Source organism: Aristolochia californica, unplaced genomic scaffold (assembly GCF_029961685.1).
Source record: "Aristolochia californica isolate CCGP_79_NKW_82.1479 unplaced genomic scaffold, dmAriCali1.0.hap1 SCAF_4, whole genome shotgun sequence".
NCBI classification, from domain to species: domain Eukaryota; kingdom Viridiplantae; phylum Streptophyta; class Magnoliopsida; order Piperales; family Aristolochiaceae; genus Aristolochia; species Aristolochia californica.
In genome coordinates this window covers 8,870,119-8,889,285 of record NW_027182103.1, presented here as the reverse complement: position 1 = coordinate 8,889,285, position 19,167 = coordinate 8,870,119, and the positions used below count along the sequence as shown (strand labels likewise).

General features: G+C 39.8%; 1 pseudogene; it reads right to left on the bottom strand.

Annotated features, from left to right (window-relative positions):
• Positions 1–13,935: 13,935 nt before the first annotated feature.
• LOC137962209 (5-methyltetrahydropteroyltriglutamate--homocysteine methyltransferase-like) lies at positions 13,936–18,705 on the bottom strand (annotated as a pseudogene).
• Between the last annotated feature and the right edge of the window lie 462 nt (positions 18,706–19,167).

The window sequence follows — 19,167 nt, the reverse complement described above, 5'->3', positions numbered from 1 at the left end:
GGAGACCAAAACAGAGGAGCTTGGACCGGAAACAGGGGAGGACCCGAGAGGAGTTCCCCACCATCGTTCGCCGCGCCACCGTCGTCCACCGTCGTCCAGTAACCGAGAACAAACCCGAGGAGAGCTCGAGAGAGTCTCCGTCGAGGTGAGTTCGACAGTTGTCGCTCGCCAAGCTGAGAAGAGATCCGAGAGGGCTTCTCCGGTGCCACTTCCACTTTCCGACTATCCTCCAGCATCGGTTACATATTTCCGACCAATCCCGGAGCTATTCCGACTCCAACCGAGACTCGAGAGAGCCGGTTAGAGAACCTCGGCTCTGTTTCGTTCTTCGCCGGACGTTCCCTCCATCCGTCGGCTTCCAACCTTCGTCGCCGACGTCGTCTCTACCTCTGGCCACTCACTCTTGCCAACCTGAAGCCATTGATTTCGGGAAATTGCAGCACCCGTGAGAACGAGTTGCTGTCGAGCGAGAGGAAGAAGAAGGGGAGTAATTCGTCATTATTGAATTTAATTTTTAAAGTAATAGTGGAAGAGAATGGTAAATTCCCAATGGAAGTAATTGGAGCCTATTCTCCACTTGGCATAACAATTGGTGGCAAAAGAGTGTTCTTGCTATTGTTGAAGAGCAAAGTTAGAGATGAAGAAATGTGGTTTGTTGCACCACTATCGATAATCAATAGATTGAGTCCCAATAATGTTTGTAACAAACCTGAGGAAGCGACGACATCATTAAGTTTAGGATTGGCGGATTGTGTTGTCCATTTTCCTTGCATAATAGATAAGATTTGTTCAAAAAAATAACGTTGTCTACAATATTTTGTGTGAGTGAATTGAGAATCCAAGAGATGATCATATCATTGCATTTTCTCCATGAAACATATTCGTTTGGTTTGTCTGTGGCAGATGGCATTATGGTGGTTCCATCTATGAACCCTAACTTTTATTTCACATTCAAAGAAATCGTCATGACTCTACACCATGTCAAATAATTATCCTCATTGAGAAGTTTGGAAACAAGCACTATTCCTAGATGATTGGAATGGTGAATAAAATATGGATTGACAACATCAAACTTACCTCTATTCAAAGTTTGATCGTTCACCATGATGATCAGAAACAATGATAAAGGGAGCACAAAGAATAATTTACCCTGAGCAGCGCTTGATAGTAGAAAACCAGGTCTGAGTTGACTCGGCAGAAAAAATTGGTGTGGGGCGGCTCAGTTGGTTTCACCTTGGTTCGATTCGGCTCAGATCTTGGCTCGACTCAGATCTAGGCTCGGCTAAGTTTGGGAAAAGGTGCTGATTTAATTCAGTGTAGTAGGTTGGTGTTGTAAATCTACGTCTTCTTGCCTCTCGCTTCGAAGCATAGCGAAGAAAAAAATTGAAGAAGATTGACAACGATGAATGACGACTGCGGAAAATAGTGAGCAATGAAGCTTGGCTAACGGTGAGAAAAAAACTCAGTGAACGACGACGAATAACTTGGCAAAATTTATGAGAGAAGAAAAAGCTAAATCATTCAACCTCTTGGCCAGACAAGGGAGCGAGAGCGGCAGAGTGTCTGCTCTGATACCATGTAAAACAGGAAAGTATATTTTTCCACGTATTAATTTCTATTGAATGAAGAGGTAATTTATACAAGAGTTTTACAATCTATAATCGCGATTTTATACAGTCCATTTACAACGGTTGAGTTTACTGTTGATTTCTACGGTGAATTTCTCAACATATTTACTAGTAAAAATAACCCAAAACCTATTAGTGTACATTGTAAGTAGCTAGTAAAAGTTAATTACATTACTTATTCTTAAGAAAAACGAGTGAAAGTGAAATTACTCCCTAAGGCTAGTAAATTCACTTTAATTGGCCACCTTCTTCTCCACCGAAAACAAGAGCGTCTCTTTGCTTGCAAGGTTCTTCTCAGCCATTCTCATAATTTGCATAAGATTTTGCTGAGTCCAACTTAGTGTTTGCTCTCACATATATCAGAGTTTAGGTGAGACAAAGCCCTTGTTATAGAATATAGGAATGATGAATAATATTGTCTTGATTATTATAGAATTACACAGAGAGATTGTAGGTGATTAGGACTCTACAATCTGAGTTTATCTCTAATACAAACACTAGTTATTTTTATCTCTATCATTATCTTTATATCTACTATTATATTTATCTCTATCTCTATCATACCCCTGCAAGATGGAGTTCCGAAAGGAGAGTCCATAATCCATCGTCTGGTGGAAGAGCAGTTGCACTGGAGGCGGACATAATCGCATCGTCTGGTGGAAGAGCAGTTGCACTGGAGGTGGCTGGTGAGGACAGAATTTCATCGTCAGGTGGCAGAGCAGCAGCACCGGAGACGGCTGGTGCGGACAAAATTGCATTGTCATGTGGCAGAGCAGTGACACTGAAAGTGGCTGGGGCGGACAGAATCACATCGTCTGGTGGAAGAGCAGTTGCATTGGAGGCGACTGGTGCGGACAAAATGTCATCGTCAAGTGGCATAGCAGCTGCATTGGAGGCGGTTGGTGTGAACGGAATGTCATCGTCAAGTGGCAAAACAACGACAATAGAGACGACTGGTGCGGACGGAATTGCATCGTCCGATAGAAAGACAAGGCTGGGGCGGACATAATCGCATCATCCCTATAGGATGAAGAGGGTTTTTTTTTTAATAAAAGAAAATCTCACACGTGTGAAAACCCACGTGCTAGTTCGCACGCTGCGCACATTCGTGCGCGGGACGACGCGTCAAGGCGGACAATAATTGAACTTAGGTCGTCTCGTTGCTGCCGAGACGGGCGGCGGGGGGGGGGGAAGCGCTGGCAGGACGGACGGCAGGGGGCAGCGGGGTCGACCGAGAGATGTTATGGAGCGCTGGCATGAGTTGCCGGCAGAGCGGACGGCAGGCGGCAGCGGGGTCGACCGAGAGATGTTATGCAGCGCTGGCGTGAGTGGCCGACAGAGCGGATGCGGCGGCATCAGGCGGTAGCAGGGCGAGCAGCAACGGCAACGGAAGCTTTCAACGTCGACGTAGGGTCCAGCGGGCGACGGTTTTCGACGACGACGCTGGCGCGGTACCGTCAGCGGGCGAACGATCAAAAGAGAGTATATTTCAGCGGGTGAGGGACGACCAGGACGGGTCCCGTTACGGAAGTAGGAGCATGAGGCCTGGCCGTGGGGGCGAACGGCGGCGACGGCGTACGCCTTCGAGCGGCAACGAGAGGTAGCAACAGTGGGAGATACAGCAGCAGCACCGACACTGTGGCCGTCGGGACGAACGGCGGCGACAATGGTGGCTTGGGGGGAGAAGGAAAATCCTGCGTACCGCGCCGAGCGACGGGAACGGCTTAGCAGTGACGGCGACGAGAACAGTGAAGGAGCATAGTAGCTATGGGCACTTCCGAAAAAGATTTTAGCGACGGCAGTTTTTAAGTCTATCTCTAATATAAACACTATTTCTATCATTATTTTTATAATTATTATTATATTTATCTAAAAAATACACCATTACAAAAGCCCTTCAACCACGTATACAGAGGTTAAAGCGATAACCATTTCAGAATATCCATGGATTTTTTCCTCGTATTCTCATCTTCCAAGTCTAACGGCCCCTGCACCTCTCGTCCTCCGGCTTCGTTCCATACATGCTAGATCGAGGCCACGAAGCACGGGGAAGGAATCGTTTGCAACTTGGAAATGTTCATGTCTGTACTTCATTTATGCGATGCTTTGTCATGATTCCTTAATTTGCCGCCACGTTTGCTAATACTTCTCTGTCGATCCTTAGAAACAACATAGATTGAGTGTGACACATGCTTGCTTAGATCACACGAAATATATTTTTGCTAACGAATTTTTTCACGGGTGGAAGTACACAATTCGTTGGCAGAATTTCTGCCACCAATAAAATTGCTGGATAATTCATTGTTCTGTTTCCTATGGTAGACATTTTTTTTTCAAAATTTGAAATTCGCTAATATAATTCAAAAACTAAGATGACAAATTTAAAAAATGCTGGCTGGGAATTCGAACAATGCCAATGAATTTCCCATTTCTACCAGCATATAATTCGAACTTTGCTAGAAAATCGGTAATTTCATTGGCATAGGACTCGAACTGCACTAACAAAATACCTCAATTTGTTGCCAAATTTATGACATTTTTCTAACAAATTTTGAAAATCGATGATAGAATGTTAGAACTAATTTAAAAAATTAAAGATTTTTCTACCAACAATTTTAGAATTTCGCTAACAAAAATTAATTTAATTTTTTTATTTAATTTTTATAATTTAAATTATATTTCATTTATGATGAAAATACAAAATAATAAAATAATAATATTAAAAAATATAAAATTAATTACAATCAAATTGATTATAAAAATATATAAAAATCCAAGGGGCAGGTTTGGGGGAGGATCCAAAGATGACTGACTCTACGTCTGCTTCAGGGCAAAGAACTGAAACATCTCATCCACAAACTTCATCTTTCCTTGTATCTAACTTGTAAAGAGTTCATATGCTCTTCAATTGCACGATGAGAGTCTTGATTCTCATGGTGTACATCCTCCGTTGCTCCTGAGTCAGACTCAACTGCTCCTGAGTCTTACTCAATGTTGCCCGAGTCTGACACAACTTTATGCATGTACTGACTCACTACGCTTACAACATATGATATGTCTGGTCTAGCTACCGTGAGGTAAATCAGTTTACCCACAAGTCTTTGATATTTACCAATATCAATATCTTCTCCAGTCGTTGCACATAATTTTACATTCATATCCATAGGTGTGTCAACTGGTCGACACCCCTTCATTCTTGTTTCTTCGAGGAGGTCCAAAACGTACTTCCATTGAGACAATATAATTAAGCAGTCCCAAATCTTTAGTTTTGAATTCCTAACATATCATATTTTTTACCTCTTATATGCTATGTGCATCATCGCCAGTTAAGATAATGTCATCAATATATACAGGCAATAATATTTTTCCTTTTAAGGTATCTTTAAAGTATACCAAATGATCTACCATGCACTGACGAAAGTCAAACCGTAGTAATGTTTGGCTAAAATTTTCAAACCAGGCCCGAGGGGACTGTTTAAGCCCATATAATGAATGACTTTTGTAACTGGCGTACAGACTTGCCCTCAACCACATAACCAGGTGATTGAACCATATAAATTTCCTTGTAGATATCCCCATTTAGGAAGGCATTCTTTACATCAAGTTGATATACTGGCCATGATGAGTTAACAACAAGAGATAATAGGATACGTACCGAATTTAACTTGGCAAATGGAGAAAAAGTCTCCTCATAATCCACTCCATAACACTAAGTGTATCCTTTAGCAATGAGTCGAGCTTTAAGATGAGCAACAGACCCATCAAGGTTATGTTTAACCGAAAACACCCATTTACAACCGACTAGTTTTTTTCCTTCTATGAGCAGCTAAGTGTCAAGTTTGATTCTTATATAAGACATGCATTTCCTCATCTATAGCCGCCTTCCATCCTAGATGGTGTAGGGCCTCATGATAAGACTGTGGAATTGAAGTAGAAGAAAGAGGTGCAAGGAACTCAGAGCAAGTTGAAGACAAACGATGGTGAGACATAAAATTGGATATTGGGTGAGAAGTAGTACAGGAACTGCGTTCCTTTCTTAAAGCAATAGGCCGAGTATCAAATTCTGGATCAAACACAAGAGGGGATGGGCTTACCTTGGATGGATCTGAAAAACTCCACAGGTGAGATGTTGGTCGGTGCTCAGGGGGTTGAGTAATATCGGCATTGAAGGGCACAAGTCGACAAGGAGTGAGAGGAAGAAATGACAAACCTGGAGGAGCATCATTCGAGGACTAGAATGAGGTGTCTATTGGGTATACGACCAAAGTCCCACATTCGTTAGAAGTGGGGAGGATCTTGGATATATAAGTGTGGACACTATCTCCATTGGTATGAGGCCTTTTGGGGATAAAGCCTAAGAGCAAATCCATGAGGGTTTAGGCCCAAAGTGGACAATAGCATACCAATGTAGAAATAGGTGGTGTCCATAGTCTTTACAAATAGTATCAAAGCTATGCCCCGGAATTAGCCATGGTGGATGGGATCCTCTGAATGCCGAACGAAGGTGGAGGACCTCGAATTAGATCGCAAAGGGATTCGTGGATGTGCTATATTGGACAGGTGGTGTGCTCTGGATTCTTCATGGATGTGTCTTGGTCCTAACATGGTGAAGAGGAGTTAATCTGGATAGAGCATGCTCTCGAGACAGGTGGTACTCCATGTAAGGTGTGTGCTTCAAACGCATTGGAGTGGAGAATCCGGTTTGGTAGAGAATGGATGGATGGATGATTGTATGAGGGGAGGCTCGATAGTCCTTTGTTCGAGAGGAGGATTGTTGGGTATATGACCAAAGTCCCACATTAGTTAGAAGTGGGGAGGATCTTGAACATATAAGTGTAGACACTATCTCCATTGGTATGAGGCCTTTTGGGGGTAAAGCCGAAGAACAAACCCACGAGGGCTTAGGCCCAAAGTAGACAATATCATACCAATGAGGAGATAGGTAGTGTCCATAATCCTTATAGTGTCCTCAAATAAGGTAACATCCCGAGATACAAGCATCCTGGAAGGATAGGATTGTAACAAACATACACTTTTTTGGTGCAAGAGTACCCCAAGAAAATACACTTCATAGAACGAGGAGCAAGTTTACTCTTTTGTGGAGATGTGACATGGACAAAGCATGTACAACCAAAAACCTTGAGCGGGAGAGAAAATAGGTCTTCACTAAGAAATAATACAGAGTAAGGATTTTTATAACTAAGAATAGATGAAGGTAACCTATTGATAAGAAAGCAGGCCAATAAAAAGTAAGGTACCTTCACAGAGTAGAGGAGGCCCTGAGCAACTTCAAGAAGATGATGATTCTTTCTTTCAGCAACACCATTTTGTTGAGGGTATAGGCATACGATGTTTGATGGATAAACCTATTACCCTCACAAAATGATTGGAACTCACTAGAAAAATATTCCTTAGCGTTATCAGACCTAAGAGTTTGAATTTTTTTTGCCAAATTGAGTTAATGCCATAGCATGAAAGGTTTTAAAGATAGTAAGTATTTCAGATCGTTCTTTAAAGAGATATAACCACGTGTCCCCGGGTAAAATCATCAACAAATGTAACAAAATATTTAACATGAGAAATATTAGAGACACACAAAGGTCCCCATACATCAAAGTGTATTAAAGAAAAATGTGCATTACTTTTAGTTGTAAGGCGAGGAGAATATGTATTCCTAGGATGTTTACTTAATTGACAAACCTCGCAATTGGAAGTAGAGAGAGATTTCAACGAGGGAAGTAAATGATGAAGGGAAGGTGTATAAGGATGGCCAAGTCAGTTATGCCAAAGTTATGCCTTGGATGTAGCGGATGATAAGGCAGCTAATGGAGAAAGGTTGAAGTAGTACAAGTCCCCTTTTTCATGGCCTCCACCCATCACCCATTTCATAGTTAGATCCTGAAATGTACAAGAATAGGGTGAGAAGGTGACAGAGCAATTCAGATTTTTTGTGATTTGGCTAATCGAAAGAAAATTTAAAGGAAATCGAGGGACAAATAAGACATCTTGAAGAGGGATAAAAGATGTGATAGAGGAGGAACTTTTGCCAAGTACTTTAGTTTGGGTACCATTAGTAATAGTAACAAATTTATTGGAAAAACATGGAGATAAGAAATGAAGCATGTGTTTGTTACCTGATAGATATTTGAAGGCCCCGGAATCTATGATCCAAGAGGAGGAAGAGGAAGAGGAAGAAATCATACATGAATCAATGGTGGTAGCAGCGGTAGGTACCGGTGGAAGGGAAGACTCCATAAAGGACTTCATCTTCTGAAACATGGCATAGTCTTCAGCAGTAAAAGTCATTTTTCCAAATTGAGAGTCAACCTTTTCTTCCTATTTATCAATATTAACAGAGGTTGGGTTAGCCGTGACCCAATCAGACTTGCCATAAAGCTTCCAACAGTTTTCCAAAAGGTGGTTCTTACCACCACAATAAGTGTGTGAGGCTCAGTGCATGAACAGGTAGGACCTGTTCTACCACCTCTTGTGCGGCCCCCTCTAAAATTTTTGTTGTGTCTACGGTTGGAGGATGATGTACCCCTATTACCGGAATAAATAGTTGATGGAGCATCAATAGGGGAGGTAGTAATAGAAGATGGCTCAGGGATCCAAAGTAACGTAGCACTGATTTCATTAAAGGATGGAAGTGTGGATGAGCAAAAGAATTGGGTCTTAGCAACCTCAAGATATGGCTTGATATTTGTCAAGAAAATGGCTACTGCCAAGACCTCCCGTTACCTTTTTTGAACCGCAATATTTGTTGAGTACGGTTGAGCGATCTTCCATTCTTGAAGAAGTCCCAAAGACCGGGCCAAGAACTCATGAATATTATCCCTTTGCTTAGAATTCAGCATATTTTTTAAGACATCAAATAATTTTTGCAAGGAAGTGGTGCTAGAGTATAATTTAGCACATGTGTCCCAAATATCCTTGGCTGTTTCCAAGTGGACCTCATTGTTGGCTACATGTTCTTCCATGCTATTTATGAGCCAACGAATAACTAGATTATCATTTTTAACCCAATTGAGGTAGGTTATATCTTCTTCATCAATCGGAGGAGAGGGTTTGTTTAAGTGACCGAGAAGATCACAAGTAATGAGAACTCACCGTACTGATTGTGAACAGCTAAAGATAATTGGAGAGGGCTTTAGTATGTCAATCTTACTACTTATATGTCCAATCTCTATGATGAAGCAAATCAAATACTCAAATCACAATAAGATCAATTGTAAAGGGTGTTGCAAAAAAAATCCACTAATGCAACTTGGAAGATCCGTGGACCAAATCAAGCACTTACAAAGAGAGATATACATTTTTTTTCCACAAGAGTAGACACTAAATCATCTAAGAATTTTTGCTTACTTCATCCAAAAATCAATCAATTCCTCTTATATGCTTTAAAAAAGATGATAGATCTAAACCCTTATGTCTTAATTCAAACTCAAAAAAATTTTGGCCAAACACTTAAGAATCACAATCTTCTTTTGAGATCCTTAGTAGCAAGTCAAATCTCTTACAACTCCTTAACTCATGGGAACAATCCAACTTCAAAGAAACAAGTGTTGGATTTCAAGGAAGTAGAAGGGGCAATGGAATAATAGAGGCAAGTAGATGCTGGAATTTGAACCATATGACGATCATCCAGCAAAATAACAAGACCCCATGAACAACGCCAAGTGTGAGAGATCTCACAACAACATGTGCTAGAATTACAACTCATAGAAAATTTATCCAAGTTACATGTAGGTAACCGAATCGCAAATCATTTTCTTCAACACATCAATCTTGATGAAACACTAGCAGCAACCAATCTTGATCAAGTTTACAATTTAGCTACAAGAAGATCAAGATTATAACATCACAAGAGATTAGTCTTCACAACTTCTCATATGAAGATCATCTTGTCTTGATGTAAATCAAAAATCAAGACCTCAACTTATAGACGGAGAATATGTAAATAATGACTAGAATTGACTTATCTCTACAAGGCTGGACTTCTTCTTTCATGAATAAATGCTTGGACAGATCTTCATAAATATTTGCTTGTATTCTTTATCAAGGGGGATCCTAAACTCCTTGCTTTGATACCATGTAGAATTTAGGATCCCATGTAGAGGACTTAGATCAACCAAGAAGAAGAAGAGGAAGGAGAAGAGAGGAAGAAGGGATCAACTACAAAAGGGAAAGAGCTTGGACTAGGAGGAAAGAGAGGTGCGCCGACCAAGGGAAGGAGGGAGGCTGGATGAATTTGGGAGAAAGGAGGAGAGAGCTTCAATGCTCTACCTCTTAGCCAATGCCTTTATTTATAGTTTTTACAATACCCTTAGGGCTACAAATTTATAAAAGAAGAAACATAAAAAGGACAATTATTTACACCTTCATGCCATCTTTATGAAAAACACCTATATTACCCATATGCCATCACTTAGACGTGTGAGCTTCCTTGCCTTGGACTTGTGGGCTTCAGCCCATCTTCTTACAATTATATACCAAAAGAAATATGTTTAAGTATATTTTATTACCTATTCAATCAATTCTCAATCTGAGTTTTTTATATGGATATATCGATCTCAGAAGATTCAATGGTCATGCTAGCCAAAGAAGAAAAAGTACTCAATTCGGCCAGATTATAGAGTTTGAAATCCATCAAACTATTTTTGTTAGGAATTGGATGCCCTAATTCCAAACTAACAAGAGCAATAATAATAAACGTAAAAAAAGGGAAAAGCAAGCACGAAAAAACATAACAAAATTTATACAGGTTTGCCTCAAGGTGAGACTACGTCTTGTCTTCCATTGTTGCAGCAATCCACTATGAAGATGAAATAGTTTACAAGAGAAATCACACACTTTTAGGGGTTTCTCTCTAACCTCTCAGGCTGTAACTCAAGATGCTCCTCGGATTAAGATCATTAAAACCATAATAGTGGTGCCCCCCAATTTAAAAACAAAGCTAGGGCAACCGCATTACAAAAGTAAAATTTCCAAATTGCCCTTAATGAAACAACAATCAATATGTTGTGGATCGGATGGGGGCTCCGCCCTCGCACCCTCATGAGGGGAACTTCCCTCCTCCCTTCCAACCCTCACAGTGACCTTACCGCCAAGGTCAATCTGTGACCAACTTAGTGTAAGGCATTAATTAGGCTCCACAACTTAACAATTTTATGAAGAGAATTTATACTTGGATGAAAGGTATTTAAGTTTAGTTTTATAAGGAGAAAATTTTATGATCAATATTATCTAAGGAGATATTTTTATTGGAAAAATCAAAGGTCATGTTGGTATCCTATTGCATGCGAAGATCAGAATTTAAGCCAAATATTTTCTTTTTCTTTTTGAGTTGTTATTGATCCACAATATGAAGAAAGTATCTCATGATCTTCCCTTGGAAAGTTTCTATTTTTTAATTAACAATATATGAAAGAATCTTTAGAAGATCATCCTATTTTCATAAATTTTTCTTTATTTATTTGTCAAAGAGAAGAAGTGTTCCTATTCTGAATCATGGCAACTTCCAAAAAAATAGTTGTTACTTGATTTAATGCTGAAAATTATAGAAGTATCTATGTAAGGAGATTCTGATCTAGGATCAAATTCAAAATGTGTGTTTCTTCTCTAGTTATCATTAATCCTTGCAGCATATTAACAACATGTCGGAGCAACACTAGATGTACTTACCCCCTTATGAAGTGAGCAATGTTGCTCAAGCTATCGCTCGGTGAAATTCTTTCAAGCTATAACTGGTCTACCCTCAAGTTCTGCCTTTAGTTTTTAATCATGTCGTTCAGAATCGACTTCATTTTGTAATTACATATTTAAGCATGGATTGTATTCAGAAATAGGACACTTATTTCATTGGTTGCTAATTAATTGGTTTAATATGGCTAGCTCTCAGTTTGGTGTCTATATTATTCACTTATGCAATAAGTGTGGAAGCAACAACCATTATGTTTTTATTCACTCTCTCTATTTTTTAGAAGTCCTTGCAACTAGTCTAGGAACCAGCAACACTCGGTTCAGTTATTCTTTTTGAGAAGATTAATAGCACTTGGTTCAACTTATTGGAAGCTTATTACTCGATTCCATCTTATTACTTGGTGAACAACTTCCTTATTCAAGGATAGACTCACTGCAGATTATTTCATGTATCCTTATTACTCTTAAGGACTTTCATTATTTACCAATTATCTGCTGCTATATAACTGCATATTTGGTACGTGCCACAATAGTTATTGTGTCTCTATTTGGTTGAGGTGTTATTACTGAAGAAGAACTCCTCGATTGCTTTCCATGGGTTTATTATTTGTTGACTATTGTCGGCATTGGTTCATAAGAAGGAGATTTGAGTTACTTAGGAAAATAAAACACATGGTGACCCTGACTTCTTCATCATTACCCAATACCCTTTTATTCGGGAGTCTTTCTTCAACCATCTTTTATTTGACTCTCACTTATCACTTTTGAAGCATTGCTTTGGTTGGTCCTTTTTATTTTATGGGTGTTTTTAAGTCCATTGAGACTTTTTATTGGTACCCTTGGGTTTTTTATCGTCGTCTTGTGAATGACAGGCATTACCTAGTTTAGTGATTATTATCAATATATTGGTTTGAAATCATTTGAGGTTGGTTTTGACTTATGTTTTATCACCTATTTCTACACTTTGAGAGTTTGCACCCGGTTTCGTATTTATCATTGGGACACCATGACGGAGGAGATTTTTACTACATCTATGTTATTTGTTTCAAGTTGGGATGTTATTTGTTTCACTACCATTACCTCCTAACTTGAGGGGGAGTGTTGGAAGATATGAATATGTTGAATTGTTATTAATGTAATTAGTTTATGTTTTTTATCTCTTCTTCACTCTTACTAGGGTAAAAAGTATAATTATAATATTGGTACTTTTATCATTTATAAAAGAGCTTAAGGGAGAGGGTTTGGACTAAGTCAATAACCCTATTCTTCCTCCTCTTTTCTCCTTCTCCAAATTTGTCACTCTTCTTCTCTTCCTATACCTTTTCTCTATAATTATATTTTTTCTTCTCACCCCTTAATCCTCTTCTATTTTGATTATACATCATGGAATCCTAAGTTTTAAGAATATGTGATAGAAAACTCAAATTAGCCCTCAAAGGAACCAAGAGTAGAAGAGATGAAGAAGAAATTAGAAAGAGAAGCAGGTGCTACAAAACAAATAGAAAGTGGAGGTGGCACCATTCCCAAGGAGCAAGGGATGTTGGGTATAAGGGTAAAATAGGTAGCTCAAGAGGCTGGTGAAATAAAAGTCATACTTGCCTCTTCTTGAAAATATAGGGTTTTATTAAATTAGCAAAAAAAATTCCAAGATTAATGTAATCTTTCCATTTCCTAAAATCTCTGTTTGGATTATGTAATCTTTCAAATTTCTAGAATCTCTACTTGATTTATGTAATTAGGAAATCCTACTTGATTGAGGAGTTTTCCAAATAATACAATGAAAAAAGTATAAATAAGGGTATGGACTGAACAAGAAAATTAGTTAAGCCTTTTCTCAATCCTCGTTGCTTTGCTCTCTCTCCTCCAAAAATTCACCCCCTACCCTCTCTCTCTTTCTTTCTTTCTCTCTCTTCTTCCTCTTGCCTCTTGAAGCTCTCTTGCTTCCTCCAAATTTCATCATGCTGGCCCCTCTTTCATCAAGAACCCTTGCATACTTTCTCAATCCCTTCATTATTCCATCGAGCATCTTCAAGCAAAAACATCCATCAAACATATTTTAACCTTTACACCTCCAAATTCCGGCCTTCTCCAAAATCATTCTTAGTTTTTCCACTTACAAGTTGATGAAGATAAGAGTTTATATCAATGGGTCTCAAAACAGGTCCTTTTTTTTAGATCTCTACCTTCGTTACGGTTAAACACAAAAAGTATGGAACAATAATTATGACAAGATGTGGTAAATATTATGTATTCTCCGGCAATTTCATAGTCTGTTTGCTACAAGAAAAAACCTTACAATCTCAAATCACACAACCCTGTCGTCAAACAATGAACTCTGAACTGTCAAACAATGAAAAAGGGCTTTCTGTCGTAGATTAGTATCTTTCCTTTACTTTCGTGTTTCTTTTCTGTTTCCGCTCAGCCAAACAGACCTAAAAGTTTCTCTTGGAACCTCTGCGACCAATTTGCCTGTAGAATCCTAATCTACGAGAGAAAACCTAGCAAAGATGTCTTGGGGAAGACAAAAACTTCGAGGGAGGAAAATCTAGCAAAGATGTATAACGCATAATTAAAACATTATTTTTGCAAAAAACGCAAATACGTCTCAACCAAAATTGGAAAATTAATATAACAAACTTTAACTATCTTATTGTTATACAAATAATTTTTTTGTCGAAATTTGATTGGAAGACAATTGCCGCCCACGAATTGTAGTCCTCCTTCACCCACACATTCTCAGCAAACTTCGCACTGGCAATTGGGTACGAATGCGTTTGGTCGCAGTGACCATGTTACTAAGGGCAGAGTTGACCTCAGCATATTTGCGGGTCTTGAGACCGCAATCAGGGTTAACCCAGAGAATATTGGTCTCGAGCACAGCAAGCATTTTGTTAATTCGGTCTGCAATTTCTTCTGTAGACGGGATACGCGGTGAATGGGGCCAATTCCGGCTTGATATTTCACACCCTCAGGGAAGACAGAGAGGAGCTTCTCACCTGAACGAGAGTTCTCGATAGTGATCACATCCGCGTCCATGTCGATGATCGAGTGGATGATGTCATTGAAGTTGGAGTAACACATGTGGGTGTGAATCTGTATTATGAGATATTAAGGTATATTACTAATAGTTAAGGAGAAACCGACTGCAAGAAGAAGACGGGATGAAACAAAAAAAAAAGTACCTGGGTAGTGTCTTTGACACCACAGTTAGTGATCCGGAAAGAATGGACAGCCCATTCTAAGTAGAATGCCTGATCTGATTTTCTTAAAGGAAGACCTTCTCTCAAAGCAGCCTCATCAATTTGAATGACCTGCATTGAAATGCAAACATCTGAGTAATCAAGAGAGAAAGACAAAGATCCAAGTTCAAACTAATTAATCCGCAGATGACAACCTGGATACCAGCCTTTTCAAGATCCTCAACTTCGTCCTTAATGGACAATGCAATCTGATAGCAGGTCTCGAACCTGGTACGGCCACGGGTCAGGTGTTTTTTTCTCAACAAGTGGCAACAATTAATGCAAATTTGGCATAGTATTGCTGTGACTTACCTAGGTTGGTCATTTCTTACAAAGGACCAGTTAAGTATGGTTACAGGACCTGTCAACATACCCTTCATTGGGCGAGAGGTCATGGTCTGAACCATCGAGGAAAAGAACACAGTCATGGCCATGGGGCAGCGGCTCACATCACCATAGATGATAGGTGGCTTGACGCATCGCGATCCATAAGATTGCACCCACCCGTTGACAGTAAACGCAAAGCCTTGCAGTTGCTCGCCAAAGTACTCAACCATATCATTTCTCTGCAGACAATGATTTTATGATCAAAATTGTAATCTTACACAGTAAGATATCGAAATATATCCTGGGTTAGCAGTAAAGCTCACCTCTGGTTCTCCGTGGACAAGAACATCAATATCAAGCTCTTCCGGGAGCTTGACAACCTTGCTAATTTCCTTCTTGATGGCCTTCACGTATTCTTCTTCAGTGATCCTGAAGAAATGCAAATCTTCAAAGATTTCACGTATTTAATAAAGTTGAAGAGCTGAAGCAGAATTACAAAGAAACCACCTACTTCTTGGCCTTGTACTCACGACGGACTCTCCTGAGATCCGTAGTCTGAGGGAAGAACCCAATGGTAGTTCTGGGTAGGATAGGGAGGAGCTTTTTCTGCTGGGCATCCAGCCTACCACTAAGATTGGTTGCTCTGCGATGATCCGAGTCTTTCAAAGCAGCAGCCTGCATAGTAACATTCCATAGAAAAGAATGACTAACCAAAATTTAGTATGGCAACTACATCGTAAATCCACATTTCCAATCTAATCACAGCTTTTTGGACAGCCTCATCGGTCACTCGAGGAGAAGATTTTCTAGAAGCCTGAGCAGCTGCGTTGGCTGAGAAGAATTCCTGAGAAAAATGAAAGAAGATTAGGGAAAGAAACCAAAACATCCAATTAATGTCCCAAGCTCTTTGAACCACTAGGAACCCAACTGCCTAAAATCTTTCCATGACAGCACACATCCGTGGAAGACTAACAGAGGTACCCCTCAGTAAGAACAACTCAAATGAGTGAAATTGGAAGAATATTGAATAGCTCACAAACAGGGGAAAATTACAAGCATTTAAGGTCACTAAAAATAATGGGCATAAGCATTACCTCATCCGTTTGACCAGCCAATGCCTTGGCCAAAGCATTGACTTCAACAACCTTCTGAGCACCAAAAGCAAGCCATGATTTGATTTCATCATCAAGCTTTGTCTCATTCACCAAATCGACAGCAGTGTGAAGGAGTGAGCAGGAGGTGGAGACCACAAGCTTATCTGTTGAACAGATAACATACTTTTAGCTATTCTCTTGATAACATTAAAATCGCAGAAAAATTCCTTTCTTATCCTTTTATTTTTTTAAATAATTTATCTACATGTACCAAGTCAGGCTTCACAGTACCTTTTCCCACAATACCCTCAAGAGCCTTGAGAGTGCTAAGAGAAGCGGCCAAATCATTAGCCCAAATGTTTCTTCCGTCAACTACTCCAGCAAAAAGATACTTGCCAGAAGGGAAACTAACACTCTTAATCAAATCAAGCGTTTTCGTACCACGGACAAGATCAAAACCAAAAGCAGTAACACCCTTCAAACCAGTTAGGGTCCTGAAATGTTAGAGAAACAGGTTAATTTTGAATCAAAATGGAGATATCAAGTCCATGCTAAAAAACTTATTGAATTATAGTCTCTACAATCCAACTTACATGTAAGCTTCTGCAGGAAGATCAGCAAAGTAAGTTTCAATGAGAACATCCAGACCAGATAGGGTGGACTCTAGCTCAGTGTAAGCACCAGTAAACGCCTGCAGCTTCTCAGCCCCAAGATCCATCACAAGGGTGGGTTCATCAAACTGAATCCATGATGCCCCAGCAGCCTTCAATTCACTCACAACTTCCCTGAAAAAATAATGCTTATTGAGTACTCATTGGAGAGAAAATCCAGCAAGTCAACAAGAGCAATTAGCAATGTTTTAGAGCATACTTGTAGACTGGAAGAATCTTATCCAAAAGTGAGAGAAAAGGGAAGGACTTGTCCACACCCTTGGCAGGTTTAGAGAGTAACAAGTAGGAGACAGGGCCAACGATAACAGGAATAGTTTCAACTCCAAGCTGCATATGGAAAAAAGTCGTCAGGCTCTAGAAGTTCAGAAGAAAGACATTTAACCAACAAATGGTGCATAAATTGATAATGGGTAAGCTGCAAATCTTTAACATACCGCTTTTGCCTCCTTGTATTCATCCACTGCCTTGTGAGAAGCGTAAGAAAATTTCATGTCTGGGCCCAGTTCAGGTACAATAAAGTGACTGAGTAACAAATTCCACATTCACAGGATAGACACATATAGTATGTCGTATAAAGCATTGACTCAAGGGACGCCAGGGTACTTACTAGTTAGTGTCAAACCATTTAGTCATTTCCATGGCTGCAAGAGTGGGGTTTACCCTAGCCATTGAAAAGTAGGTGTCAAACCCAATCTCTCCACCTGCCCACCCATATCTCGGGGGAACAGCCCCAAGCATGGCTGTGGTGTCAAGCACCTGATCATAGTACGAGAAAGTGTTGCTGGGGATGTACTTGATCCCGGCGCTAGCCATCTGTTTCCAAATGGAAGATCTGAGGTCTGCTGCAACCTTCTTCAACTCCTCCGCGCAGCTTTTTCCATCCCAAAAAGATTCCAATGCGAACTTCAACTCTCTCTTAGGGCCCATACGCGGATAACCAACGATATGCGATGCCATTGTGCTGGTTTGAGAAGCAAAAAAGAATCATAAGTTCACAAAATTAACAAAACTGAAAGCAGTTAAGCATTTCTGTGTCGACTTAAACAATCAACAATTGTCATCTCAGAGAAAATAAATAAATAAATAAAATTCCAATGTCGACTGAAACAATCAACATTTTAAAGGGGCATGCGATTTTACTAGATCTAAGAGGCTATACTGAAAAGATTCGCCAGACCCTTGCCTCCCTTCGCACGGCCAGACAGCCAGTTGAACACCAAAACCGAAAATCCGAACCCGAAAATCGTAACGACTGTCAGAAGTGTCCGTCGAACACCAAAAAACGAAAATCCGAACCGAAACCCTCTCTGGATGATCCCGTCGAACACCACAAAACCCTCCCCGACGACGCAAATGACTCCGTGAGAGTCCACCGAAACCAAATCAAGACCTAGCTCCAAGATACCACGAACTGAGAAAGAGGGAAATAGAACTCACCCGAAGGAGCAGTCGCCGAGACCTCCAACGCCGAACTGAGACCGCCGAACAAGCTCCGAACAAAAATTCAGGCTCGAAACGAAGCTCTGAAACTCCCGATACACATAGGTTAAGTTATAAGATACAGAAATTACAATAATACCCTTTTATGATACAGAAATGACAATCATATACGATAACATGGGATTCCAGACCAATATCAGGTACGTATTAAACTGATTAAATCTTTCAGATTTTGCATGTTATATTTGGCTGCCCTAGAATTTATTTCAAGAGCAATTGCTTCTGCACTTCCTACTGATGGTTGAGCTGTGGTAGCAGGATTGCCTGTATCAAATGGATATCCAGATTTCCCACTGCTCTCTAGCAGAAGTTTTTGTTTCTCGATCTGCAAAGTTTCTTCAACTAAATCAAAGTAGGTCACTTTAGTCAACAGTCCAAACATAGAACTTATGAGACATGTATATATAGAGAGAGAGAGAGGCTGGGTGGAGGCTCAGTTGAAGGAACAGTTCAGCCTAACAACATTATAGAGAGAGAACTTGTGCCCAACTATGATAAATCATAACTCACTTCATGCACCAGGACCTGCTTCATAGCCAAGGAGTTTCTGCTTTAATCCAGGTAGTAGTCCTTCTATAAACCAACAGAATGACAATTAGTAAATAAATGAAAATACATTTGCATAGACACTTTCATTAAAAGAAGTTACCAATTAAACCTTGAAACTGATGAAGTCACCAATAGAAGGATCCTGTGCCAGTGCTTGAGCATCAGAAGCCTCTTCAAGTTTTTGTAAGTGATTGCAAATGAAATCATTTTATCCACTGCCACCTGTAGAAAGACAAAATTTTCCATAAACCAAAGTGAGAAGTAATTATGTAGCTAAAGCAAGTCAGAAACAAATAGCACCTCAAAACCACCCAACCAGAACTAAATATGGTACAATAGTAGAACCTCAAACCACTGAAGCAGAACTCAAAATGCTAAAATATCAATGAAATAAAATATAAGAAATATTGCCAACGTGATTATCCTCCCCATCTAAAAACTGCAAAGTTGCATTTAA